The 25,456-nt window shown below is 48.9% G+C and overlaps 1 long non-coding RNA gene across 1 annotated transcript in view; it reads right to left on the reverse strand.

The window, feature by feature from the left end:
- The window catches only part of LOC118890009, a 58,638-nt gene extending 33,542 nt beyond the window's left edge, over positions 1 to 25,096 (reverse strand). Inside the window, exons 1-2 of the long non-coding RNA XR_005018660.1 lie at positions 24,871 to 25,096; positions 13,472 to 13,538 (exon numbers count right to left, since the gene is read on the reverse strand). This is a non-coding gene — a long non-coding RNA (uncharacterized LOC118890009). The remainder of the gene's footprint in view (positions 1 to 13,471; positions 13,539 to 24,870) is intronic.
- Between the last annotated feature and the right edge of the window lie 360 nt (positions 25,097 to 25,456).

Raw genomic sequence — 25,456 nt, forward strand, 5'->3', positions numbered from 1 at the left:
TCTAATCTCATAGCGTTGTGGTCAGAAAAGATGTTTGATATGATTTCAATTTTCCTAAATTTACTGAGGCTTGATTTGTGACCCAAGATGTGATCTCTCCTGGAGAACGTTCCGTGCGCACTTGAGAAGAAAGTGTAATCTGAGAGAGGAGAAGATGGAAGAAGAGTAAGACGTGGAGATCACCTTCCTCCCCACAGATACATCAGAAATACATCTACACGTGGAACTGCTCCTACAGAACACCCACTGAACGCTGGCAGAAGACGTCAGACCTCCCAAAAGGCAAGAAAATCCCCACGTACCTGGGTAGGGCAAAAGAAAAAAGAAAAAACAGAGACAAAAGAATAGGGATGGGACCTGCACCAGTGGGAGGGAGCTGTGAAGGAGGAAAGGTTTCCACACACTAGGAAGCCCCTTCGCGGGTGGAGACTGTGGGTGGCAGAGGGGGGAAGCTTCGGAGCCACGGAGGAGAGGGCAGCAACAGGGGTGCGGAGGGCAAAGCGGAGATATTCCCGCACAGAGGATCGGTGCCGACCAGCACTCACCAGCCTGAGACGCTTGTCTGCTCGCCCGCTCGAGTGGGCGGGGGCTGGGAGCTGAGGCTCGGGCTGGGAGCTGAGGCTCGGGCTTCGGTTGGATCCCAGGGAGAGGACTGGGGTTGGCGGCGTGAACACAGCCTGAAGGGTTTAGTGCACCACAGCTAGCCGGGAAGGAGTCCGGGAAAAGGTCTGGAGCTGCCAAACAGGCAAGAGACTTTTTCTTGCCTCTTTGTTTCCTGGCGCATGAGAAGATGGGATTCAGAGCACCGCCTAAACGAGCCCCAGAGAGGGGCGCGAGCCGCGGCTATCAGCGCAGACCCCAGAGATGGGCATGAGACGCTAAGGCTGCTGCTGCTGCCACCAAGAAGCCTGTGTGCAAGCACAGGTCACTATCCACACCGCCCCTCCCAGGAGCCTGTGCAGCCCACCACTGCCAGAGTCCCGTGATCCAGGGACAACTTCCCCGGGAGAACGCATGGCACGCCTCAGGCTGCTGCAATGTCACGCCGGCCTCTGCCACTGCAGGCTCGCCCCGCATCCGTACCCCTCCCTCCCCCTGGCCTGAGTGAGCCAGAGCCCCCGAAGCAGCTGCTCCTTTAACCCCGTCCTGTCTGGGCAAAGAACAGACGCCCTCAGGCGACCTACACGCAGAGGCGGGTCCAAATCCAAAGCTGAACCCCGGGAGCTGTGCGAACAAAGAAGAGAAAGGGAAATTTCTCCCAGCAGCCTCAGAAGCAGCGGATTAAAGCTCCACAAACAACTTGATGTACCTGCAGCTGTGGAATACCTGAATAGACAACGAATCATCCCAAATTGAGGAGGTGGACTTTGGGAGCAAGATATATTATTTTTTCCCCTTTTCCTCTTTTTGTGACTGTGTATGTGTATGCTTCTGTGTGAGATTTTGTCTGTATAGCTTTGCTTTCACAATTTGTCCTAGGGTTCTGTCCGTCCGTTTTTTTTTTTTACTTAAAAAATTTTTTTTTCTTAATAATTATTTTTTATTTTAATAACTTTATTTTATTTTATCTTTATTTTATTTTATTTTATCCTCTTTCTTTCTTTCTTTCTTTCTATTTTTTCTCCCTTTTATTCTGAGCCAGGTGGATGAAAGGCTCTTGGTGCTCCTGCCAGGCATCAGGGCTGTGCCTCTGAGGTGGGAGAGCCAACTTCAGGACACTGGTCCACAAGAGACCTCCCAGCTCCACGTAATACCAAATGGCGAAAATCTCCCAGAGATCTCCATCTCAACACCAAGACCCAGTTTCACTCAACGACCAGCAAGCTACAGTGCTGGACACCCTATGCCAAACAACTAGCAAGACAGGAACACAGCCCCATCCATTAGCAGAGAGGCTGCCTAAAATCATAATCAGGCCACAGACACTCCGAAACACACCACCAGATGTGGACCTGCCCACCAGAAAGACAAGATCCAGCCTCATCCACCAGAACACAGGCACTAGTTCCCTACACCAGGAAGCCTACACAACCCACTGAAACAACCTTAGCCACTGGGGACAGATACCAAAAACAACAGGAACTACGAACCTGCAGCCTGCGAAAAGGAGAAGCCAAACACAGTAAGATAAGCAAAATGAGAAGACAGAAAAACACACAGCAGATGAAGGAGCAAGGTAAAAACACACCAGACCTAACAAATGAAGAGGAAATAGGCAATCTACCTGAAAAAGAATTCAGAATAATGACAGTAAAGATCCAAAATCTTGGAAATAGAATAGACAAAATGCAAGAAACATTTAACAAGGACATAGAAGAACTACAGAGGAACCAAGCAACGATGAACAACAAAATAAATGAAATTAAAAATACTCTAGAAGGTATCAATAGCAGAATAACTGAGGCAGAAGAACGGATAAGTGACCTGGAAGATAAATAGTGGAAATAACTACTGCAGAGCAGAATAAAGAAAAAAGAATGAAAAGAACTGAGGACAGTCTCAGAGACCTCTGTGACAACATTAAACGCAGCAACATTCGAATTATAGGGGTCCCAAAAGAAGAAGAGAAAAAGAAAGGGACTGAGAAAATATTTGAAGAGGGTATAGTTGAAAACTTCCCTAATATGGGAAAGGAAATAGTTAATCAAGTCCTGGAAGCACAGAGAGTCCCATACAGGATAAATCCAAGGAGAAGCACACCAAGACACATATTAATCAAACTATCAAAAATTAAATATAAAGAAAACATATTAAAAGCAGCAAGGGAAAAACAACAAATAACATACAAGGGAATCCCCATAAGGTTAACAGCTGATCTTTCAGCAGAAACTCTGCAAGCCAGAAGGGAGTGGTAGGATATATTTAAAGTGATGAAGGAGAAAAGCCTACAACCAAGATTACTCGACCCAGCAAGGATCTCATTCAGATTTGATGGAGAAATTAAAACCTTTACAGACAAGCAAAAGCTGAGAGAGTTCAGCACCACCAAACCAGCTTTACAACAAATGCTAAAGGAACTTCTCTAGGCAGGAAACACAAGAGAAGGAAAAGACCTACAATAACAAACCCAAAACAATTAAAAAAATGGTAATAGGAACATACATATCGATAATTGCCTTAAATGTAAATGGATTAAATGATCCAACCAAAAGATATAGACTGGCTGAAGGGATACAAAAACAAGACCCGTAAATATGCTGTCTACAAGAGACCTACTTCAGACCTAGTGACACATACAGACTGAAAGTGAGGGGATGGAAAAAGATATTCCATGCAAATGGAAATCAAAAGAAAGCTGAAGTAGCAATTCTCATATCAGACAAAATAGACTTTAAAACAAAGACTATTACAAGAGACAAAGAAGGACACTACATAATGATCAAGGGATCAATCCAAGAAGATATAACAATTGTAAATATTTATGCACCCAACATAGGAGCACCTCAATACATAAGGCAAATACTAACAGCCATAAAAGGGGAAATTGACAGTAACACAATCATAGCAGGGAACTTTAACACCCCACTTTCACCAATGGACAGATCATCCAAAATGAAAATAAATAAGGAAACACAAGCTTTAAATGCTACATTAAACAAGATGGACTTAATTGATATTTATAGGACATACCACCCCAAAACAACAGAATACACGTTTTTCTCAAGTGCTCATGGAACCTTTTCCAGGATAGATCGTATCTTGGGTCACAAATCAAGCCTTGGTAAATTTAAGAAAATTGAAATCGTATCAAGTATCTTTTCCGACCACAACGCTATGAGACTAGATATCAATTACAGGAAATGATCTGTAAAAAATACAAACACATGGAGGCTAAACAATACACTACTTAATAACGAAGTGATCACTGAAGAAATCAAAGGGGAAATCAAAAAATACCTAGAAACAAATGACAATGGAGACACAACGACCCAAAACCTATGGGATGCAGCAAAAGCAGTTCTAAGAGGAAAGTTTATAGCAATACAAGCCTACCTCAAGAAACAGGAAACAACTCAAATAAACAACCTAACCTTGCACCTAAAGCAATTAGAGAAAGAAGAACAAAAAAACCCCAAAGTTAGCAGAAGGAAAGAAATCATAAAGATCAGATCAGAAATAAATGAAAAAGAAATGCAGGAAACAATAGCAAAGATCAATAAAACTAAAAGGTGGTTCTTTGAGAAGATAAACAAAATTGATAAACCATTAGCCAGACTCATCAAGAATAAAAGGGAGAAGACTCAAATCAATAGAATTAGAACTGAAAAAGGAGAAGTAACAACTGACACTGCAGAAATACAAAGGATCATGAGAGATTACTACAAGCAACTATAAGCCAATAAAATGGACAACCTGGAAGAAATGGACAAATTCTTAGAAATGCACAACCTTCCGAGACTGAACCAGGAAGAAACAGAAAATATGAACAGACCAATCACAAGCAGTGAGATTGAAACTGTGATTAAAAATCTTCCAACAAACAAAAGCCCAGGACCAGATGGCTTCAAAGGCGAATTCTATCAAACATTTAGAGAAGAGCTAACACCCATCCTTCTCATACTCTTCCAAAATATTGCAGAGGGAGGAGCACTCCCCAACCCATTCTATGAGGCCACCATCACCCTGATACCAAAATCAGACAAAGATGTCACAAAGAAAGAAAACTACAGGCCAATATCACTGATGAACATAGATACAAACATCCTCAACAAAATACTAGCAAACAGAATCCAACAGCACACTAAAAGGATCATACACCATGATCAAGTGGGGTTTATTCCAGGAATGCAAGGATTCTTCAATGTATGCAAATCAAGCAACGTGATACACCATATTAACAAATTGAAGGAGAAAAACCATATGATCATCTCAATAGACGCAGAGAAAGCTTTCGACAAAATTCAACACCCATTTATGATAAAAGCCCTGCAGAAAGTAGGCACAGAGAGAACTTTCCTCAACATAATAAAGGCCATATATTACAAACTGACAGCCAACATCATCCTCAATGGTGAAAAACTGAAACCATTTCCTCTAAGATCAGGAAGAAGACAAGGTTGCCCACTCTCACCACTATTATTCAACATAGTTTTGGAAGTTTTAGCCACAGCAATCAGAGAAGAAAAAGAAATAAAAGGAATTCAAATCAGAAAAGAATAAGTAAAGCTGTCACTGTTTGCAGATGACATGATATAATACATAGAGAATCCTAAAGATGCTACCAGAAAATTACTGGAGCTAATCAATGAATTTGGTAAAGTAGCAGGACACAAAATTAATGCACAGAAATCTCTTGCATTCCTATACACTAATGATGAAAAATCTGAAAGTGAAATTAAGAAAACACTCCCATTTACCATTGCAACAAATAGAGTAAAATATCTAGGAATAAACCTACCTAAGGAGACAAAAGACCTGTATGCAGAAAATTATAAGACACTGATGAAAGAAATTAAAGATGATACAAATAGATGGAGAGATATACCATGTTCTTGGATTGGAAGAATGAACATTGTGAAAATGACTATACTACCCAAAGCAATCTACAGATTCAATGCAATTCCTATCAAACTACCACTGGCATTTTTCACAGAAGTAGAACAAAAAATTTCACAATTTGTATGGAAACACAAAAGACCCCGAAGAGCCAAAGCAACCTTGAGAACGAAAAATGGAGCTGGAGGAATCAGGCTCCCTGACTTCAGACTATACTACAAAGCTACAGTAATCAAGACAGTATGGTACTGGCACAAAAACAGAAATATAGATCAATGGAACAGGATAGAAAGCCCAGAGATAAACCCACGCACATATAGTCACCTTATCTTTGATAAAGGAGGCAAGCATATACAGTGGAGAAAAGACAGCCTCTTCAATAAGTGGTGCTGGGAAAACTGGACAGCTACATGTAAAAGAATGAAATTAGAACACTCCCTAACACCATAGACAAAAATAAACTCAAAATGGATTAAAGATCTAAATGTAAGGCCAGACACTGTAAAACTCTTAGAGGAAAACATAGGCAGAACACTCTATGACATAATTCACAGCAAGATCCTTTTTGACCCACCTCCTAGACAAATGGAAATAAAAGCAAAAATAAACAAATGGGACCTGATGAAACTTAAAAGCTTTTGCACAGCAAAGGAAAACATAAACAAGATGAAAAGAGAACCCTCAGAATGGGAGAAAATATTTGCAAATGAAGCAACTGACAAAGGATTAATCTTCAAAATTTACAAGCAGCTCATGCAGCTCAATAACAAAAAAACAAACAACCCAATCCAAAAGTGGGCAGAAGACCTAAATAGACATTTCTCCAAAGAAGATATACAGATAGCCAACAAACACATGAAAGAATGATCAACATCATTAATCATTAGAGAAATGCAAATCAAAACTACAATGAGATATCACCTCAAACCAGTCAGAATGGCCATCATCAAAAAATCTACAAACAATAAATGCTGGAGAGGGTGTGGAGAAAAGGGAACCCTCTTGCCCTGTTGGTGGGAATGTAAATTTATACAGCCACTATGGAGAACAGTATGGAGGTTCATTAAACAACTAAAAATAGAACTACCATACAACCCAGCAATCCCACTACTAGGCATATACCCTGAGAAAACCGTAATTCAAAAAGAGTCATGTACCAAAATGTTCATTGCAGCTCTATTTACAATAGCCAGGACATGGAAGCAACCTAAGTGTCCATCATTGGGTGAATGGATAAAGAAGATGTGGCACATATATACAATGGAATATTACTCAGCCATAAAAAGAAACGAAACGGAGTTATTTGTAGTGAGGTGGATGGAGTTAGAGTCTGTCATACAGAGTGAAGTAAGTCAGAAAGAGAAAAACAAATACAGTATGCTAACACATATATATGGAATCTAAGGAAAAAAAAAAAAGGTCATGAAGAACCTAGTGGCAAGACGGGAATAAAGACACAGACCTACTAGAGAATGGATTTGAGGATATAGGGAGGGGGAAGGGTAAGATGTGACAAAGTGAGACAGTGGCATGGACATATATACACTACCAAACGTAAAATAGATAGCTAGTGGGAAGCAACCGCATAGCAGAGGGAGATCAGCTCTGTGCTTTGTGACCACCTAGAGGGGTGGGATAGGGAGGGTGGGAGGGAGGGAGATGCAAGAGGGAAGAGATATGGGGACATATGTATATGTATAACTGATTCACTTTGTTATAAAGCAGAAACTAACACACCATTGTAAAGCAATTATACTCCAATAAAGATGTTTAAAAAAAAAAAAGAAAGTGTAATCTGTTTTTGGATGGAATGTCCTATAAATATCAATTAAGTCTATCTGGTCTATTGTCTCATTTAAAGCTTCTGTTTCCTTATTTATTTTCATTTGGGATGATCTGTCCATTGGTGTAAGTGACGTGTTAAAGTCCCCCACTATTACTGTCTTACTGTCGATTTCCTCTTTTATAGCTATTAGCAGTTGCCTTATGTATTGAGGTGCTCCTATGTTGGGTGTATATATATTTATAATTGTTTTATCTTCTTCTTGGATGGATCCCTTGATCATTATGTAGTGTCCTTCCTCGTCTCTTGTAACGTTCTTTATTTTAAAGTCTATTTTATCTGATATGAGTGTTGTTACTCCAGCTTTCTTTTGATTTCCATTTGCATGGAATATCTTTTTCCATCCCCTCACTTTCAGTCTCTATGTGTCCCTAGGTCTGAAGTGGGTCTCTTGTAGACAGCATATATATGGGTCTTGTTTTTGTATCCATTCAGCAAGCCTGTGTCTTTTGGTTGGAGCATTTAATCCATTCACGTTTAAGGTAATTACTGATATATATGTTCCTATGACCATTTTCTTAATTGTTTTGGGTTTGTTTTCGTAGGTCCTTTTCTTCTCTTGTGTTTCCCACTTAGAGAAGTTCCTTTAGCATTTGTTGTAGAGCTGGTTTGGTGGTGCTGAATTCTCTTAGCTTTTGCTTGTCTGTAAAGCTTTTGATTTCTCCATCGAATCTGAATGAGGTCCTTGCCAGGTAGAGTAATCTTGGTTGTAGGTTCTTCCCTTTCGTCACTTTAAGTATATTATGCCACTCCCTTCTGGCTTGTAGAGTTTCTGCTGAGAAATCAGCTGTTAACCTTATGGGAGTTCCCTTGTATGTTATTTGTCATTTTTCCCTTGCTGCTTTCAATAATTTTTCTTTGTCTTTAATTTTTGCCAACTTGATTACTATGTGTCTTGGCATGTTTCTCCTTGGGTTTATCCTGTCTGGGACTTGCTGTGCTTCCTGGACTTGGGTGGCTATTTCCTTTCCCATGTTAGGGAAGTTTTCGACTATAATCTCTTCAAATATTTTCTCGGGTCCTTTCTCTCTCTCTTCTCCTTCTGGGACCGCTATAATGCGAATGTTGTTGTGTTTAATGTTGTCCCAGAGGTCTCTTAGGCTGCCTTCATTTCTTTTCATTCTTTTTTCTTTAGTCTGTTCCACAGCAGTGAATTCCACCATTCTGTCTTCCAGGTCACTTATCCGTTCTTCTGCCTCAGTTATTCTGCTACTGATTCCTTCTAGTGTAGTTTTCATTTCAGTTATTGTATTGTTCATCTCTGTTTGTTTGTTCTTCAATTCTTTTAGGTCTTTGTTAAACATTTCTTGCATCTTCTTGATCTTTGCCTCCATTCTTCTTTCGAGGTCCTGGATCATCTTCACTATCATTATTCTGAATTCTTTTTCTGGAAGGTTGCCTATCTCCACTTCATTTAGTTGTTTCTCTGGGGTTTTATCTTGTTCCTTCATCTGGTACATAGCCGTCTGCCTTTTCATCTTGTCTATCTTTCTGTGAATGTAGTTTTTGTTCCACAGGCTGCAGGACTGTAGTTCTTCTTGCTTCTGCTGTCTGCCCTCTGGTGGATGAGGCTATCTAAGAGGGTTGTGTAAGTTTCCTGATGGGAGGGATGGTGATGGGTAGAGCTGACTGTTGCTCTGGTGGGCGGAGCTCAGTAAAACTTTAATCCCCTTGACTGCTGATGGGTGGGGCTGGGTTCCCTCCCTGTTGGTTGTTTGGCCTGAGGCGACCCAACACTGGAGCCTACCTGGACTCTTTGGTGGGGCCAATGACAGACTCCGGGAGGGCTCACGTCAAGGAGTACTTCCCAGAACCTCCGCCGCCAGTGTCCTCATCCCCACGGTGAGCCATAGCCACCTCCCGCCTCTGCAGGAGACCATCCAACACTAGCAGGTAGGTCTGGCTCAGTCTCCCCTGGGGTCACTGCTCCTTCCCCTGGGTCCCGATGCGCACACAACTTTGTGTGTACCCTCCAAGAGTGGAGTCTCTGTTTCCCCCAGTCCTGTCAAAGTCCTGCAATCAAATCCCACTAGGCTTCAAAGTCTGATTCTCTAGGAATTCCTCCTCCCGTTGCTGGAACCCCAGGTTGGGAAGCCTGACGTGGGGCTCAGAACCTTCACTCCAGTGGGTGGACTTCTGTGGTGTAAGTGTTCTCCAGTCTGTGAGTCAGCCACCCAGCAGTTATGGGATTTGATTTTACTGTGACTGCGCCCCTCCTACCGTCTCACTGTGGCTTCTCCTTTGTCTTTGGATGTGAGGTACCCTTTCTGGTGAGCTCCAGTGTCCTCCTGTCGATGACTGTCCAGCAGCTAGCCGTGACTCTGGCGTTCTCACAAGAGGGAGTGAGAGCACGTCCTTCTACTCTGCCATCTTGGTTCCTTATCTAGCCAGGACTTTTAACTTGGCTCCAACAGCATTCCCACAAGGCCAGAGATAACAGCTGTCCATGTTATTGATGTTCCCTCCTTCCCCCCCTCCTCCCTCCCTTTTTCCCTCCCTCCCTTCCTTCCACCTAGCCAGCCAGCCAGCCAGCCAGCCATCCATCCATCCATCACGTCTATGTGTCTATGTATCTATCTATATATCTATCTATTGTCCATCTATCTATTTCTATCATTTATCTGTCTATGCCTTATTTAGTAGAAATGTATTAGATGTCCAATACATGGTTCTGAGTTGGGTGTTAGGAGGGGAAAGCAAAGATCTTAGCTCCCCTCCAGGACCTAAGTGATATCATCTCTTTTCTGGGGTTCTCTTTTAGGATGGGGGAAACTTTCCCTAAATCTCCCTAGCAGACATCCTTATCTTTCCACAGCTCCCCAACCCCTGCCCCATCGCCCACTCAGCAGACATTGGGCAGAGTTGGACTAATGTTCATTCCTGAACCAATCGCTGGCAATGAAGTGATGGAGATTTGCTTAGACTAATCATTGGGGTGAAATGGGTGTTGGGGGCCCACAAAGGGACCACCAGGGAACACAGTAAAGGCCACCTACTGTGGCCTAGGACATGTGTGATGTGGCATCAGGAAATACAGTGGAAGGGAAGGAGGGCAGGGAGATTTATTCTGGAGGTGGAGGGGACATTCTGAGGGATTTTAGTCAGGGAATAACAGGAGCTGGGAGACAGACAAACAGATGCAGAGGTTGGAGGAACGAGATGCGAGGCCCGTTAAAGTTTCTTTGAGGAGTGGGGGAGAGGTAAGGAGAGGCGGCAGTGAGGGACAACAGTGAGGAAGGTTGTGCCCGCCAGCTCAGACATAAAAGCAACTGGACTGACAGAATGACTGCATTAAGTCTGGATGGTGGTCTCGTGAATTTAAGCCTGAGTCCCTGGGAAAATGGCAGTCTCTTTCTCTCTCTCTCTCTCTCTCACACACACACACACACACACACACACACACACACACACACACAGTAAAGGGATCAAGAGATGGAGCTGGCTCACCACCCCCTTCACTCAGCTTAGGACCCTGGTTCCACCTGCAGCATTCCCTCAAGACGAGGCTGAAACATCAGCAAGACCCTGTGCAGGTTTGGGGATAAGGTGTGCAAAATGCAACCTCCTTCTAGACTTTGCCCCAGCTCTGCTGGCCAGGAAGATGCATCCTCATCTAAGGCTTGGACCAGCCTCCCTGGGCACCTGCTGTGCACGTAATACAGGAGGGAGGAGAAGGACCTTTCTGCCATGAGGGCCGAGGCGTGTCTGTGTCCCTCTTGGAGCCAGATGTCACGTCCTTGCTCTCTTGTTCTCCTTTGGGACAACCTAACCTGACTCAGTTCTGGCCCTGCAGGACACTAGGCTTGTAGGAGGACTGGCCGCTGGGCAGAGCAGAGGCCACATTTTCTCTGACACGGCCTCACGCCAACACTTAACGAGCGGGGAGACAGGAGGGGCAGCAGAAAGAGTTCCCATCTGAGCTGAGGGAAAGAAAACACTATTTTCCAAAATAGTGTATTTTCAGGAAATCAAGCATTCAAAGGGAGATGGAAGCTCGAAGTCCAACACACTTCACCTGGAACAGGTCAGGTATGCAGCCTAAGTGAGCCCAGAGACCCGTCAGGGCCTGTCAGCATTTTACTCCCCCAGATAGAAGAGGGCCTTTTGATTTAGACCAGAGAGAAGAAATCTGGGCAACTGGGACTTCCCTGGTGGTCCAGTGGCTAAGAATCTGCCTTGCAATGCAGGGGATGCAGGTTCGATCCCTGGTCAGAGAACTAAGATCCCACATGCTGTGGGGGCAACTAAGCCCACGTGCCACAACTACTGAGCCCTCGAGCCACAACTACAGAGCCCACGTGCTGCAAACTACAGAGCCCACGTGCTCTGGAGCCTGCACATCACAACTAGAGAGAAGCCTGTGCACTGCAATGAAGTAAGACCTGACACAGCCAAAAATAAAAATCAATAAATATTAAAAAGAAAGAAAGAAATCCAGGCAACTGTATTCACATCTCCCAGGTCTGTTCCTGCTTCTCAAACAGCACACCAGTCAAGGAAAATCTCAGGGTCGGGTGCACCTGCCTGAACTTAGGGAAGGTGCCAGCCATGGCTCACCGTACGTCTGAATGTAGACTGGCAGGCCAGCGTGTCCTTGTCCCACAGGCTCAGAGCTAAGCTACGTGCTGAATTATGTTTGCCTCTCAAGGACACTTACCCCAAAGCTTGGTTAAAGACCCCACCTCCAAATGCAGTCACGTTGGGAGTTATAGATTCAACATGAACTGGGGGTAAGGGGGATATAGTTCTGTCCCTAACATATCAATATTTGGTTTACTTCCTCTGTACTGTAAGATTCTAAAGATCTGGGACCATTTTTTTAAAATTAATTTTTATTGGAGTATAGCTGTTTTGGGGACCATGTTATATTCAACTTCCCCAGTATCTGGCACAGAGATAATCCACACATACTGGTTGAATGAATGGATGAAGGCAGGGCTACAGGGCTGCCATGTACAGCTGCCCAGGCTGTGTACTTCACAACTCCACCCAGACTATGGTGTGAATAGAGCCTCCTGGAGTTATGCAGGACTATGTCCAGTTGGATGACTATGCTCCTTCTTCTAATGAAGAGAATTTGGGATGTGCTTTTTTCTTAATTTCCCCAAAGTTGCTATGCTATGCTCCCATAGCTGTGTAAACTCTATGTACCTCAAGTGTAAGTATTATTATATCAATTAGGCTGTGAATAACAGAAAGCTGACCTCTTGTCTTACACATAGGAGGATTCATTATTTTTACATAATAAGTCTGGGGGTAGATAGGTACTGCCTGTGGTTTAGAGCAGAGGTTGACAAACTTTTTCCGTACAGAACCAGATAGTAAACATTTTCAGTTTTTTGGAACGTATGTTGCAACTACTCTACTTTGTCATTACAGGGCAAAGTCAACCACAGATGAATTGCATGGCTGTGTTCCAATAAAACTGTATTTACAAAAATAGGTGGTGTGCCAGAATTGGCTCATGGGCCACAGTTTGCCAACCCCTGGTACCACGGAAGGTTGAAAAGAGAGAATGCCAGGGAGGAACGGTTGGGAAATGGTCAAGATGGTCCTGTGCTGCAGAAGGTTCCTAAGCTCGCAGACCACACCAGCTTGTCTCCACAGTTGCCACAAGTTCAGCTGCCCTTTGGGGTTTCTGACCTTTGAACCAACAGTGATCAGGGTGTCTGACCTGTGAACCAACAGTGATCAGGGTGTCCTGGCAGAGCGGCCCGGCCTCACGACCCGTCCACAGTGCCTGGAGGGTGAAAGAGGCCGCAGCACCCTGTCCTCAAGCCAGAGAGTCAGCGAAAACCAGAGATAAATCAGGGCAACTTCCACCTCAGCAACCAGCCCTGCCATGTTGGTGGTCGGCGATGGACTGCCACCCAGAGGGACACAGAGTAGACCCTCTGGGCTCTCTGTGACTCCCCCTAAGGCTGGTCCTCTCTCCCCTGCAGAGGGAGACGTCCTCCTTCCCCCCCGCACCGTACCTCCCACGGCGGCGCATGGGCCTGGGCCCGACCCTTAGTGGAGGCTCTAACCACCCACCCGCCTGGCCACGCGGGACTGGCCACTTCCAGACGGCGTCTGTCCTCTCTTTGCACAACTCAGGCTTTGCTCTGAGATGACGGTAAAGCTCTTACTCACTGGCCTTCATTCTCTCCTTGGGATCGAAGCAAATGAGTCTGCTTTTCCTCCCGCCTGGCAGTCAGTCCTGCAAAGAATAACGATGGAGGTTATTTGTCTCAGCTCGGGCTGTCACAACGCAACACAACAGCACAGGCCAGGGGCTGAAACAACACACATTCGTTTCTCACTGTCCTGGGCGCTGCCAGGCCCAGGTGAGAGCCTGCTTCCCAGCTTGCAGAAAACGGTCTTCTCCATGTGTCCTCACAGGGCGGAGGGAGGGAACTCTGGTCTCTCCCTTCTCGTAAGAAAACGAATCCCACGACCCTTATGGCCTCATCTACCCCTAATCACCTCCCAAGGCCCCGCCTCCACGTACCATCACAGTGCGGGTTAGGGCGTCAACACAGGAATCTGGGGGGACAAAAGTTACCAGTCTGTGACATTATTATTAAGCTCCCATTTCTTGAGCCTCTACTGTATATCACAGGAGCTGTACTGGGGATATATTCCTTTCTTCTCTGTTTTTCAGATGAGAGAAGGTTCTGAGAGGTTAAACCATTTATTCAAGATTGTCTGCATGTCTCAGAGAACAGATGAGTCAGTCCACTCCGTGTAAACAAACGAGGATGGCCTAATCTTGTTCCTTCTCTGGAAATGTATTTTTTGCCTTCATAAGAGCTCCAGGCCGCATTGTGACTGTCGTGGGCCCGAGGGACTTCTGCGTTCATGGTCTCCTCCCCCATTAAAAAAAACACACACACACAAAAATTATATTTCATGATTGTGTTTGTAGGATTATTACATATTCCAGGCTGGATTATTATATATTCATCATTATTATATTCACTTTTTTCCTTCTTCAGTTTTGGAAGAACTTCAAGTTGAAATGTTTTCACAGACTCTTAGAAGCACCACGGACCAAGCACTGCAGCATCCCTGACTGGAAAAGTCAGCCTGATAACGAGCAGGCCAGGGATTTAGCCACTGGGTGGGCTGCCGAGGGGCTGCTCTGGGGGAAATGGCACCTGGGCTCTGTAACTACTGAAGCCTGAGCCAGGAGAGATCCCCGACTTAAGCTTTTTAACCTCAGCAGGAACCTCCCTTAAGCTTGGGGTCCTCCGCGTGTCTGCAGCTCTCATGGATGAGCCAAGGGCTCACCCCAAAATTCTGGCCAGCCACTTGAGGAGTCCCCATACCCACAGACCCCTTAGCCTCACTGGCTGATGGATGACCTGTGGGGTGAAAGGTGCCATGGGGGAAAGCCTGGCATTCTGGTGTTTGGCCACAAGGGGGCACCGATGGTCCGGCCTGCTGTCTGGCACCCAGGCCTGGTCCTGCCCGCCTGGATCTCAGCCCTGTCAGCCTGGCCGCCCCCCTTCTGGCCCAGGTTTGCTGAGCTGTGTGGCCCTGGGGCAGGAGTGTCACCTCCCTGGCCTCAGGCTCCTTACTGAAACACTCAAGGTGGACTGTAAAGATCTCTGAGGTCACTTCTGCTCTCAAATTTTAATTCTGCAGGAAATACAGCCGGGCCAAAGCACAGCTGTGTGCCCCAAGGTCGGTCTCGCTTCTGCTCTGCAGTTACCCTGGCTGGGCGACCTGGGCCAAGTCACTTCCCCTCTCTGGTTCGCACTCGCTTGCTGTAAGAAAGAGGCCTTTCAGTGGGCCAGCAGCCTGTCTGGAGTGTCCCCGGTGACCTTTGACTTCTCCTGCTGAGAAAGGGCTGGGGGCTGGGCCACTGCAGAGCAAGGGGGCTGGACGCAGGCTGCTGGGGGCAACCCCACACCTGGAAACCAGAACCTTCTGCCTTCCGCCTCCAAAGCCAAGAGAAACTCCTGGTTCTGGGGCTGCAAAACCAACCCCAGATCCTCCAACAAGAGCTTTCACTGGCTCTGCCTGGACCCCACTGGGATGAGGGATATTAGATGGTTGCTTTTTGTGGGAAGTGTCTCCACGGGGCTGTGAATTCCCTGGGATTTGAACACCCGGGGTCTCCAGCGCCCGGCCCAGTGGCTGGCAGCAGGCCCCACGATGAGCAGACGTGCTGCACAAGAGTCAGCTGGGCGCCAGTTAAAAATACAGAGTTCCAGGCCTGTTCCTGTGATGGATTTTGTAGGTTTGGGTGGGCCCCCGAAAATCAGCATTCTTTCAACGGGCTGCTGGGTAAAAGCACTCCACAGAAATGCTGGAAGAGTGAATAAGTTTCATTAGCGGGTGGCTTTTTTTTCCCCCTATCCTTTTTTTTTTTTCTTCTGGTTTCTTTTTGTTTTAAATCGTATCTCAGCATCTTGGAATTTGGGGAAGAGGGATGTAAAAATAGCCATTTTTCAGAGGCAGGCTTTCCCGTCTCATGTTTAGTCTGGGACCGCGTCCTCAGCCTCTCCCGGGCTGCGGTCACTGTGGAATGCTGGTGGCAGTGCACGCCGGGCGCCCCCCCAAACCCCTGGCGCTCAGCCCCCCGAGCCTGCCCAGGACAGCTGGGCACCACCAGCCGCCTCCTGGGGCTGGCCGAGGGCACGCCTGAAGCTTCCCTCGTCCTGGTGGGCCTCGACTGCCCCAGCACAGGAGAAACAGTCGAGCGGGTAAATGACGTCTGCACCAGAGAACAATCTAACTCACAGACGCAAAGTACTCGCAGCTGAGAGTACTACCTCCCCACCTCCTACACCCCAACCCCGGCCAGGTGGGACGACGCCACCGCCCCTCCTCCTGCCCTTGGGGAGGCAGCCCCCGCCCCCTGCAGGGGTGCCCGGCCTCCGGCCTCCGCAGGCCCCCTCCGGGCTGCCTCCCCCTGTCAGGGCCCCGACACCCGCACAGCCTGCACACTCTCCCCGCTCCGTAAGCCAGGCTCCAAAACCAGTCATAACAAGCTCACCAAAGAGGAAAGGGGGGGGGGGGCGTTAAAAAAAAAAAAGTATCTTGGCCTCAAAACCCAGAACCTGATTCACTTTCAAACCACATAAAACAGCCAAGTGACAAGGCTCCCGCGTGTGGGCTGAGGGCTCTGCCTCGGGGTCCCCCCCTCCTCGGAAATGGGCGTCTTGAAGAAGCGGGTTGTGGTCAGACCTGCTCTCTCATCGCGCCCTCTCCTCGGCCCCCCAGCGACCCCCAGCCTCTTGGGGAGCAGAGAGGAGAGTCTGGCTGGTGGGTTTCCTGTTAACTCTTCCAAGCGTTCCTGCCCCAGGCCTGTGCAGTTCAGCCCCTTCGTCCCTCCCTGGGAGGGGGCCCAGCGCCCAGCCCCCAGCCCCCGGCCCCTCACCTCCCTTCTCTGCTCGCCTCTTCCCGGAGGCAGCAGCCGGCCCTGCGCTGGGCCTCGGGGCCTCTGAGTCCGGGCGTGGGGCGCGCAGGGGAAGCGCGAGCGGTCACTCGGACGACGGCTCCGGGTGGTCAGCCTGCTGCTGCTGCTGCTGCTGCTGCTGTGCTCCGTGAGGCTCCAGGGGCCGGGTCCTCCCGCACCGCAGGCCCCTCTTCTCAGCACCGCACTGCTGAGGGCGGGAGCCACGCCACGGGGCGGGCGTCACCGACGACGCCCGGCGCTCATGCACGCGCCCACGCACCGCGCATGCGTCGTCTTAGCGTCCAGTGAGCCCTGAGCACCTACTCTACTCTCTGTAGACCCGCAGGCGGGCGGTTCCAGACGTGGGGCTGGAGAGACCCAGGCTCTGAGTTACAGCTCGGCCAGGCTGCAGAACCACAGGGAGCCGGGGCCTGAGCCTGGGCTGGCGGGCCAGCGGCCGCAGCTGGGACCCATTACCTGGCATGGAGAGCTCGGCCGCCTCGGGTCAGGTGTCTTTCCTGCTTGGAAGACGAGATGAGGGTGCCTCCCTCGACCCGTGGAGCAGCGCAGGCCTGTGTGGTTGATGGGGCCGGCTGGGGTCCTGCCTCTACCGCCGCCTTCTCTGATCCTGCACCTCCCCCCAACCCCAAGCCCTGTCTGGGAGAGGCCCTCCAGGGCACGACAGCCAACAGCCCACATTTTTTTTTTTTTTTGGTCTGCGTTGGGTCTTCGTTGCTGCGCGCGAACTTTCTCTAGTTGCGGCGAGCAGAGGCTACTCTTCGTTGCGGTGCACGGGCTTCTCATTGTGGTGGCTTCCCTTGTTGCAGGGTACGGGCTCTAGGCGCACGGGCTTCAGTAGTTGTGGCTCGCGGGCTCTAGAGCGCAGGCTCAGTAGTTGTGGCACACGGGCTTAGTTGCTCCGCGGCATGTGGGATCTTCCCGGACCACGGATTGAACTCGTGTCCCTTGCATTGGCAGGCGGCTTCTTAACCACTGTGCCACCAGGGAAGCCCGACAGCCCCCAATTTTTTGCGCCTCTGAACTAGATGCTCTGTGAAGCTCAGGCTGGCGTGTCCCTCCTCCCGGCCAGGCTGGGTGATGAGAGGTATGGACAGCCTCCCAACTGAGCTTTGCCCCTTGTTCAGCTTTGCGATGCTGCACGGTATTTAACCTTCTGAGGTTCAGTTTCCTCACTAGGAACATGGGGAGACTCGTAGTTCCTACATCCAGGAATCCCAAATGACTCCTTATTATTCAATCTTCCCAGGATGGTTTCAAAGCAAAATGCTGGAGAAACAGTCCTCATAAAGGCTCATTTTATGGAAGCCTTCTAATGTGTCAGGTGCAGTCCAAGTGTTCACACGAATTATCCCATGACATCCTCAGACTAGGTCTGTGGGGTAGATTTCACCATGATCCCTAGTTTGCTAAAGAAGAGTGGATGCCCAGAGGACTTAGGGAACGTGCACAAGGTCACACACCTATTGGTGGTGGAGCTGAGACTCCAGCCTGGACGTTGTAGCCCAGAACCCCCGCTCTTTGTTTTCCGACTTTATTATGGTATAGTGGACATGACATAGTGGAAGTTTGAAGTGTACAACCTGGGAACCGACACGTGTAATCACCACCCTGTCCCACCTTCCAGTGTGGAAGCGTCAGCCAGAGCGCCTCCCCTGCTTTTAGAGCTCCTGGCATCTCCTTTCAGAGCTGGAGGAGCCCTACCCTCCTGCTTTTGGATGAAGAGGTGATGTGTGCAAAGTGACTGCCCAGCGGTGGGGCAGGGAGCTTGCTCTGAAGCACACACGCTTGCTGCTTTCAGAAAATTTCCTCTGGCTTGAGTCTGTCCAGAGATCTCAAGGCTCCTTCAGGACTTGGAGTCACTGCGTTCCAATGGGCCTTCTACTCACTACGTGTGTCCGAGAGGTGCCCTGCTGCCCCAGCCCGAGGGATGAGTTGGCAGAATCTTCTGCCTCTGGTCTTGCCAGCTCCGCCCACACCTGCTAAGAACACTTGGTCCTCAGGGCAAAGCCCAATCTCCTTGGCGTGCTATTCAAGGCCCTGCCCACCTGCCACCTGCTCCATCCCGTGTGGAGAAGTCAGCTCTAGGGTCTCCCTGGACGCCCCTCCCCGGTGGCACCTGTACCCTTCCTCACACTCATGGCTCACACATCCGTCTGCCCCGTAAACTCCTTCACGTCTCTGTCTCCACTTAAGCATCCCATGTTCTCACGGAAAATTGTGGATGCTGGATGGCGATAGCCATCCCTCAGATAAGAGGGTCAGAACTCAGGATGGAGAAGGGTTTTCCGTCCACCCCCAAGAAAATCAACACAAGTGGAACCAGAACCCAGATCCGAGGTGTCCTGGGTGGAGTTGTTTACGGAGGGACAGGGCCTCCCTGCCCAACTCTACCCCAGGCACTGAGAAGGAGCCCATGGGGGGGTGGGCTCATCACACACAAGCTGCGGGCTGGCAGAGCACCCCCCAAGCGTATATGACTGTGCTTCCAACAGGTGAGCATCTCCTACCACGAAAACCTACTCCCCGGATTCCTCCTTCCCCAGACCCCTGTACCCAGAGTGAGAGAATGCATAAAAATGAAACAACAAAATGAAACATGTTCCCCCAACCCCCAAACACCCTTTGTTAGAGTGATCCAGAGGATTAAATAGCTGGTGGAGACCACAGGATTTTAAACTCAGGCTCCTGTGGACAGATGGGCACCTGGCCTTGAGGGGAGAACCCAGAGGAGAGGCCGGGAGGGCAGGCAGATGGAAATCTGGCAAGAACAGGAGGCTGCTGTGAGTGGCGGTTAGGCGAGGAAAACTGAGCTGGTGTGAGCAGAAACCACGGGAAGGAGAAGGCTTTTCCAAGAAATTACAGCGGTATCGCCTTCCAAGTGGCTGGGGACCTCTGCAGACATGATCTCATTGCCCCTCCCCCCAGGGCCTCTGGGGGAACCCGGGGCCGGGGGTCTCTGCCCCGTCCTGAGTTCAAAGAAGACTCTACCTGCCGACTCTCCCAAAGAGGCCTGAACCTGGCGTTCCCTCACTGACAGCGGAGGGACCAGAAAACTCCCCTCACAGCTGATTCGACAGAAGTCTCCTCAAGCTTCAAGGGTCCTTAAAAGCACTTGAAATCTCTCAGGACAAAAATGACTGTAAAAAAAACAGTTATTCAAGGAGAACTGTTTCATTCTGTACCAAGGGGGTTGATTGTCTATTTGCTTTGGTAAGAGTGGGACTAGGACCCAGCCACTCTGCTCAGGCTTCTCTAGAGGAACAGAATCAATCAGATATATAGACATACAGAGGAGATTTGTGATAGGAATTGGCTCATGTGATTATGGAGGCTGAGAAGCCCCACCGTCTGCCATCTACCAGCTGGAGGCCCAAGCGAGCTGGGGGTGGGGGGTGATTCAGTCCAAGTCCGAAGGCCCGAGAACCAGGAATATCGGTCGATGTCCAAGGGATGGATGTCTCAGCTCAGAGCGAGCAAACTTCCCCCTTCCTCCATCTTTTTGTTCTATTCGGGCCCTTGATGGACTGGATGGTGCCCACCTGCGTGGGCGAAGGTGGTCTTTCCTCAATCCACCAATTCAAATGCTAATCTCTTCTGGAAATACCCTCATAGCCACACCTGGAAATCATGTTTACTGGGCATCGCTTAGCTCAGCCGATGTCACACATGAAATGAGCCATCACACCAGTGGTGTGGATGGATGCTTGTGTGCCTGGTGCAGTGGGTAGAGAGCATTTGGGGCATCAGCTAAGTGATGTTTCTGAGCCTCTTCAATGCCATTAGCACTTTGCTAGATGCTGGAGGATACATGAGCCCGAGCGAGACCTTATCAGCAGGTGGCCGTATGGCAGTGGGAGCAGAGTCAGCTCAGAAGAAGAGAAGTTTGGTGGCCCTGCGCACTCTGGGAAGGCTTTGTGGGGCCATCATTATGAGCCAGCCCTTGTCTGTCAGGTACCAGCTGTGTACCAGCTCTGTGCTAAGTGATCTCTAGACACCATCCCATAATATAATCTCCATAACAACCCTGGGGGCTGTATAGCTGCAATTCCCATTCACAGCCCTTAGAGCAGTGCCAGGAACTGTCCATTGATGTTCTTTAGTGAATGGTTGACAATAATGCCATTGCAAAGTAAGGAGACTGAAGCCACAGAAGAAAAGTAATTTGTCGCTAGTTGCCAAGAATGAGAACAAGGGAATGGGCTTCCCTGGTGGCGCAGTGTTTAAGAATCAGCCTGCCAATGCAGGGGACACGGGTTCGAGCCCTGGTCCGGGAAGATCCCACATGCTGCGTAGCAACTAAGCCCGTGAGCCACAGCTACTGAGCCTGCACTCTAGAGCCTGCAAGCCACAACTTCTGAGCCCACATGCCACAACTACTGAAGCCCGTGCGCCTAGAGCCCATGCTCTGCAACGAGAAGCCACTGCATTGAGAAGCCCGCGCACTGCAACGAAGAGTAGCCCCCGCTCACCACAACTAGAGAAAGCCCGTGCGCAGTAACAAAGACCCAACGCAGCCAAAAATAAATAAAAATAAAAATAAAGAAATTTAAAAAAAAGAAAAAAGAACAAGGGAAGAAGACCCAGACCCCCACGGTCCCGGCAGTTAGAGCCCAAGCCTCAGAGCCGGACAGCCCCGCCTGGACCAGGCTCTGCCTGTGAGTGGCTGACCCTGGGGAGGACATGGGCTCTGAAGGCATTGACTGGAATATGGAAATAACAATATTTCTTTCAGAGGGCGGTTGGGAGGATTAAATGATATAATGAATAAACTTGCTCAGCACAGGACTGGCCTAGAGTAATTGTTCAATAAATTACTGTTATTTCATGAGCTTCACTCCAGCCCTGGATGTATGAGAGCCTCTTAGAGTAAGGCTTCACCTCCTGAAATTATGTTTTATCAGCCCTCCTTTGATGCAACGTCTTCCTGAAACTTCGGGCTAATCATCCAAATCTTCCCACGTCAACACAGAATGACTCATACAGGAACCTAACTAAGGCTTTTTAGTGTAGACATTCACATTTTTGAGAGAAAACAGGCCTGTTTATTTTAGCTGCCAACATGATTTAAGTTAGAACTTGGATAGAACTTGCTGACTGTGGTCATTGAAGGACACTAGAATAAATGACCAAAGGCTTTTTGGCACTCTCTTTACCTAATACTTTGAAGAATAAGGATATTAGGGCTAACAAATAAAAGAAAGGAAAGAAGGAAGGAAGGAAGCAAGGAAAGGAGGAAGGAAGGAAGGAAGGGGAAAAGGAAAAAAGAAAGATAGAAGGAAATAGCTAAAATACCACAACCAAGAAGAATGAAAACCAATTGCTAATCAGGCTCCTATTTGAGTGTCAGTTGTGAAAAATATTTGTTGACTTAACGAAGATCCTATATCTTGTGTGGGGTTGTTATAGGAAGGTATTGATTGCATCTGAGCCGTGGCTATGAAATCTGCGCGCTGTGACACCTCAGCCATTTATCCTCTATGGATGAAGGGAAAGCAGAACTCGTATCCAAGGCAACCAGAGTGACTGTGGGGCAGAGGTAGTCACATTGGGGACGGTTGGGGGAAAGGGAAGAAATCAATTTCTCCATCTCTGTGGTCACAGGGCTGTGGTCTGAGGCGGATGTAAGAACACGACGTCCTCCAGGGCAGCAGCATCCAGTTCCCTTTGCTGCCAACCTAAAGAAACTTGAGGAGTCCCAGCAGCTGGGGCCAGGGCGGTGCCGGAGCCAGCCGTGGTGTGCAGATGAAACGCAGGTTGGGTGGGGTGTAGACCCTACAGAGAGACTCGTGGGAGCCGCTGACTTTCAACCCTCCTCTTTTCCAGCTCCCACTATTTATTCTGGCTCCTGGCAGCAGACCCCTGTGGGGACAGAGGGACCTCATGGAACAGGGGCAGGGAGGAGGCATTCGAAAACCACAGGGTTAGTGATGAGACAGGGCAAAACAAACCCAACCAAAACAGGGAGCTTAGGGCGGGTCGGGCATGTGGATTTCAGGACTATTCCATGACTGTCAAGGGCAGGGCGCGGGGCTAAACACACCCAGATTCCTGGCTCCCGGCAGACCTTGATTTCCTGAAAAACCTCCACAAAGTGATCCCAAAACCATGATGCACTGCCCTCTGCCTCGTAATCACAAGCAGCAGCTTTGAGGTTGATGAATTCGCCTGTGATCCCCCTAGAGACCACTGAGGTTTCCGTACACCTTCCCCGCCCCACGCAGCTCCTTGGGCTGGGTGAGCCCGGCACCTCGTGGCCCCAGCACAGACTGAACCAGCATCCCTCTCCAGCATCCCCAGGGATGCCACCCCAGGTCCCGACTGGCTTGGAGTCGTGGGCCCATCCCCTCCAGCTACAAAGCCTCCCAGAGCCGGAGGTCCACCTGGAGCTCTAGGATGGAGCAAACCCTGTGGTCCTAACCACTTGGACTAGAGCTTTCAACCTTGTGTTCGTGCCTCTTTTGTTCGTCCTACTTGCAGGGGTGAGGGAGGTGGAGTACAGAACCGGACGGATCTCAGGTTCAGTCTCGGGGAGGGGGCGGGCACTGAAGGGGCATCTTCCTGGTGGGGGGCCTGTGAATGATTGAAGCCTCTCCCAGCCTCCCCCCTGTCTCTCTGCTGGGACTGGAGACATCCTTTTCAAGGATGTCACGGATTGCCTGTTTGTCTGCATTTGTTCCCTGATCAGTGGGGCCGTGGGGAGGCGGTCTGCATGTGTCTGGCTTACTGGGCCCTCCAGCGCCTGTTCACACGTTGGGTGTTGGGACCTTAGGACCTTAACTGGTGAAAGGTCAACAGTCACCTTGATTGTTTCCAGGCTGCCCCACCTCCCCCTCCCATCGAACAAACAAAACACACAAGCAAACAGATCCTTCTGATGGCCCAGACCTGACCTGCTTGGGAGGAAATTCTATCCTGGCCAGTGGGTTCAAGGGGATTGTGGACACAGGCCTTCTCCCTGCTTCCTAACTGTACAGGTCATCCCGTGAGATGGTTTGGCTCATGAACTTTAAAAAGGAGTCAGGATGGGGCTTCCCTGGTGGCGCAGTGGTTGAGAATCTGCCTGCCAATGCAGGGGACACAGGTTCGAGCCCTGGTCTGGGAAGATCCCACATGCCGCGGAGCAAATGGGCCCGTGAGCCACAATTACTGAGCCTGCGCGTCTGGAGCCTGTGCTCCGCAACAAGAGAGGCCACGATAGTGAGAGGCCCGCGCACTGCGATGAAGAGTGGCCCCCGCTTGCCACAACTAGAGAAAGCCCTCACACAGAAACGAAGATCCAACACAGCCATAAATAAATAAATAAATAAATAAATAAAATTTAAAAAAAATAAAAAATAAAAAAAATAAAATAAAATAAAAAGGAGTCAGGATGAAGGTAGACTGGGTTCAGGATGCCTCCGGACCTCCCCTTGTTCTTTCTGCTTCTGCGCTAAGGCGTCAGATCTTTCCAGTCCCATCCTGGTCTGGTTTCACCATCTCTAGGGGGTCTGGTTGTGCAGGACCAACCACACACAGGCCATGTCTTCGATTCTATGCTGAAGAGAGTACTTCCGGGGGACCAGGGGTGCGTGGTTAGGAAAAAGAGCCACCACATACTGTTAACATGGCAGAACTGTTTGGGAATGTGGATACCCATACCAGTCCTGCCTTCCGGTTTCCAAGGATGACCCAAAGCAGTGAAGACTTTCCTCTCTGAACTGCTCACCTGCAAGGAGAAGTGGTCCAGGACTCAGCTTCTCCTTTTCCCCCTCACAACACCTGCCAACACTCGACTCAGAGCAAGCTTTTTCTCCTGGCTGATCTCAGTTTTTACCTTCAGGGCAGGGACGCTGCCTGATCCATCCTTGTATCCTCAGGGCCAAGCATAAAATCTAACACAGAGTAGGTTCCTAAAGTGTTGAGTGAATGATGAGTAAGAGTCAGGAAATGCCAGGAGGAGAAGAAGGACAGAGAGGTTATCTGCAGAGCCAGAGGTGGGGGAAATGCAGAGGAGACGGTGGATTGGTGATCTGGATGGGAAGGTATGGGACCCGTTTTCTCTCAGACTTCTGCTGTTGTCTGAGACCTGACTGATTCCCCTTCTGGAATATTTACTTAAGAAGCTAAAGAGAGAGGGTATTACCTGGAGAGTTAGCAGGTTTCTCTTCTCAGTGGCCAAAAGTCAAACAGATGGTTGAGGGCGGAGGCCGGGGCGCCGGCTTGCAGTGAGCTGAGCATCCTTCACCATGAGACCTGGGCTCTGGGCAGCTCCAGACAGGCCTGTGAGCTGGCGAGGGCTTCTGTGGGGAAGTGAGTCATTCATTCTTCATGGCATAGCTGTGGCCTTCCAGGAAATGGTATTGGACACGTATGCATAGATACACACATGCAATGTGTGCACCCAAGGGCATGGACTGGCTGCACCAAGATGATACTACAAGCCTTGCCCACCCACAGTTCCTCCAGCTCGTTGGTCCAGCAGAGCCTGGGGCCTCTGGAAGGGTAGGACCAGGTGGAGAGGAGATTTGCCATGATGCTTCTTCTCTTTGGTGATGCTAAGGTGACCAGGATAAAGACCCTGGTCACCTGGGGGCTCCTGCGTAGTGAGCAGACCCGAAGAATGTGTAAGTCCACAAACATTTCAATTAATGGGATGCTGGCGAGACTGCAAACAAAGCCTGAGGACGTAGAGACTCCAGTGGATCTCCTTGGCAGTCACATAGGTTATA

The sequence above is a fragment of the Balaenoptera musculus genome, chromosome 2, assembly GCF_009873245.2.
Source record: "Balaenoptera musculus isolate JJ_BM4_2016_0621 chromosome 2, mBalMus1.pri.v3, whole genome shotgun sequence".
Taxonomy (NCBI): domain Eukaryota; kingdom Metazoa; phylum Chordata; class Mammalia; order Artiodactyla; family Balaenopteridae; genus Balaenoptera; species Balaenoptera musculus.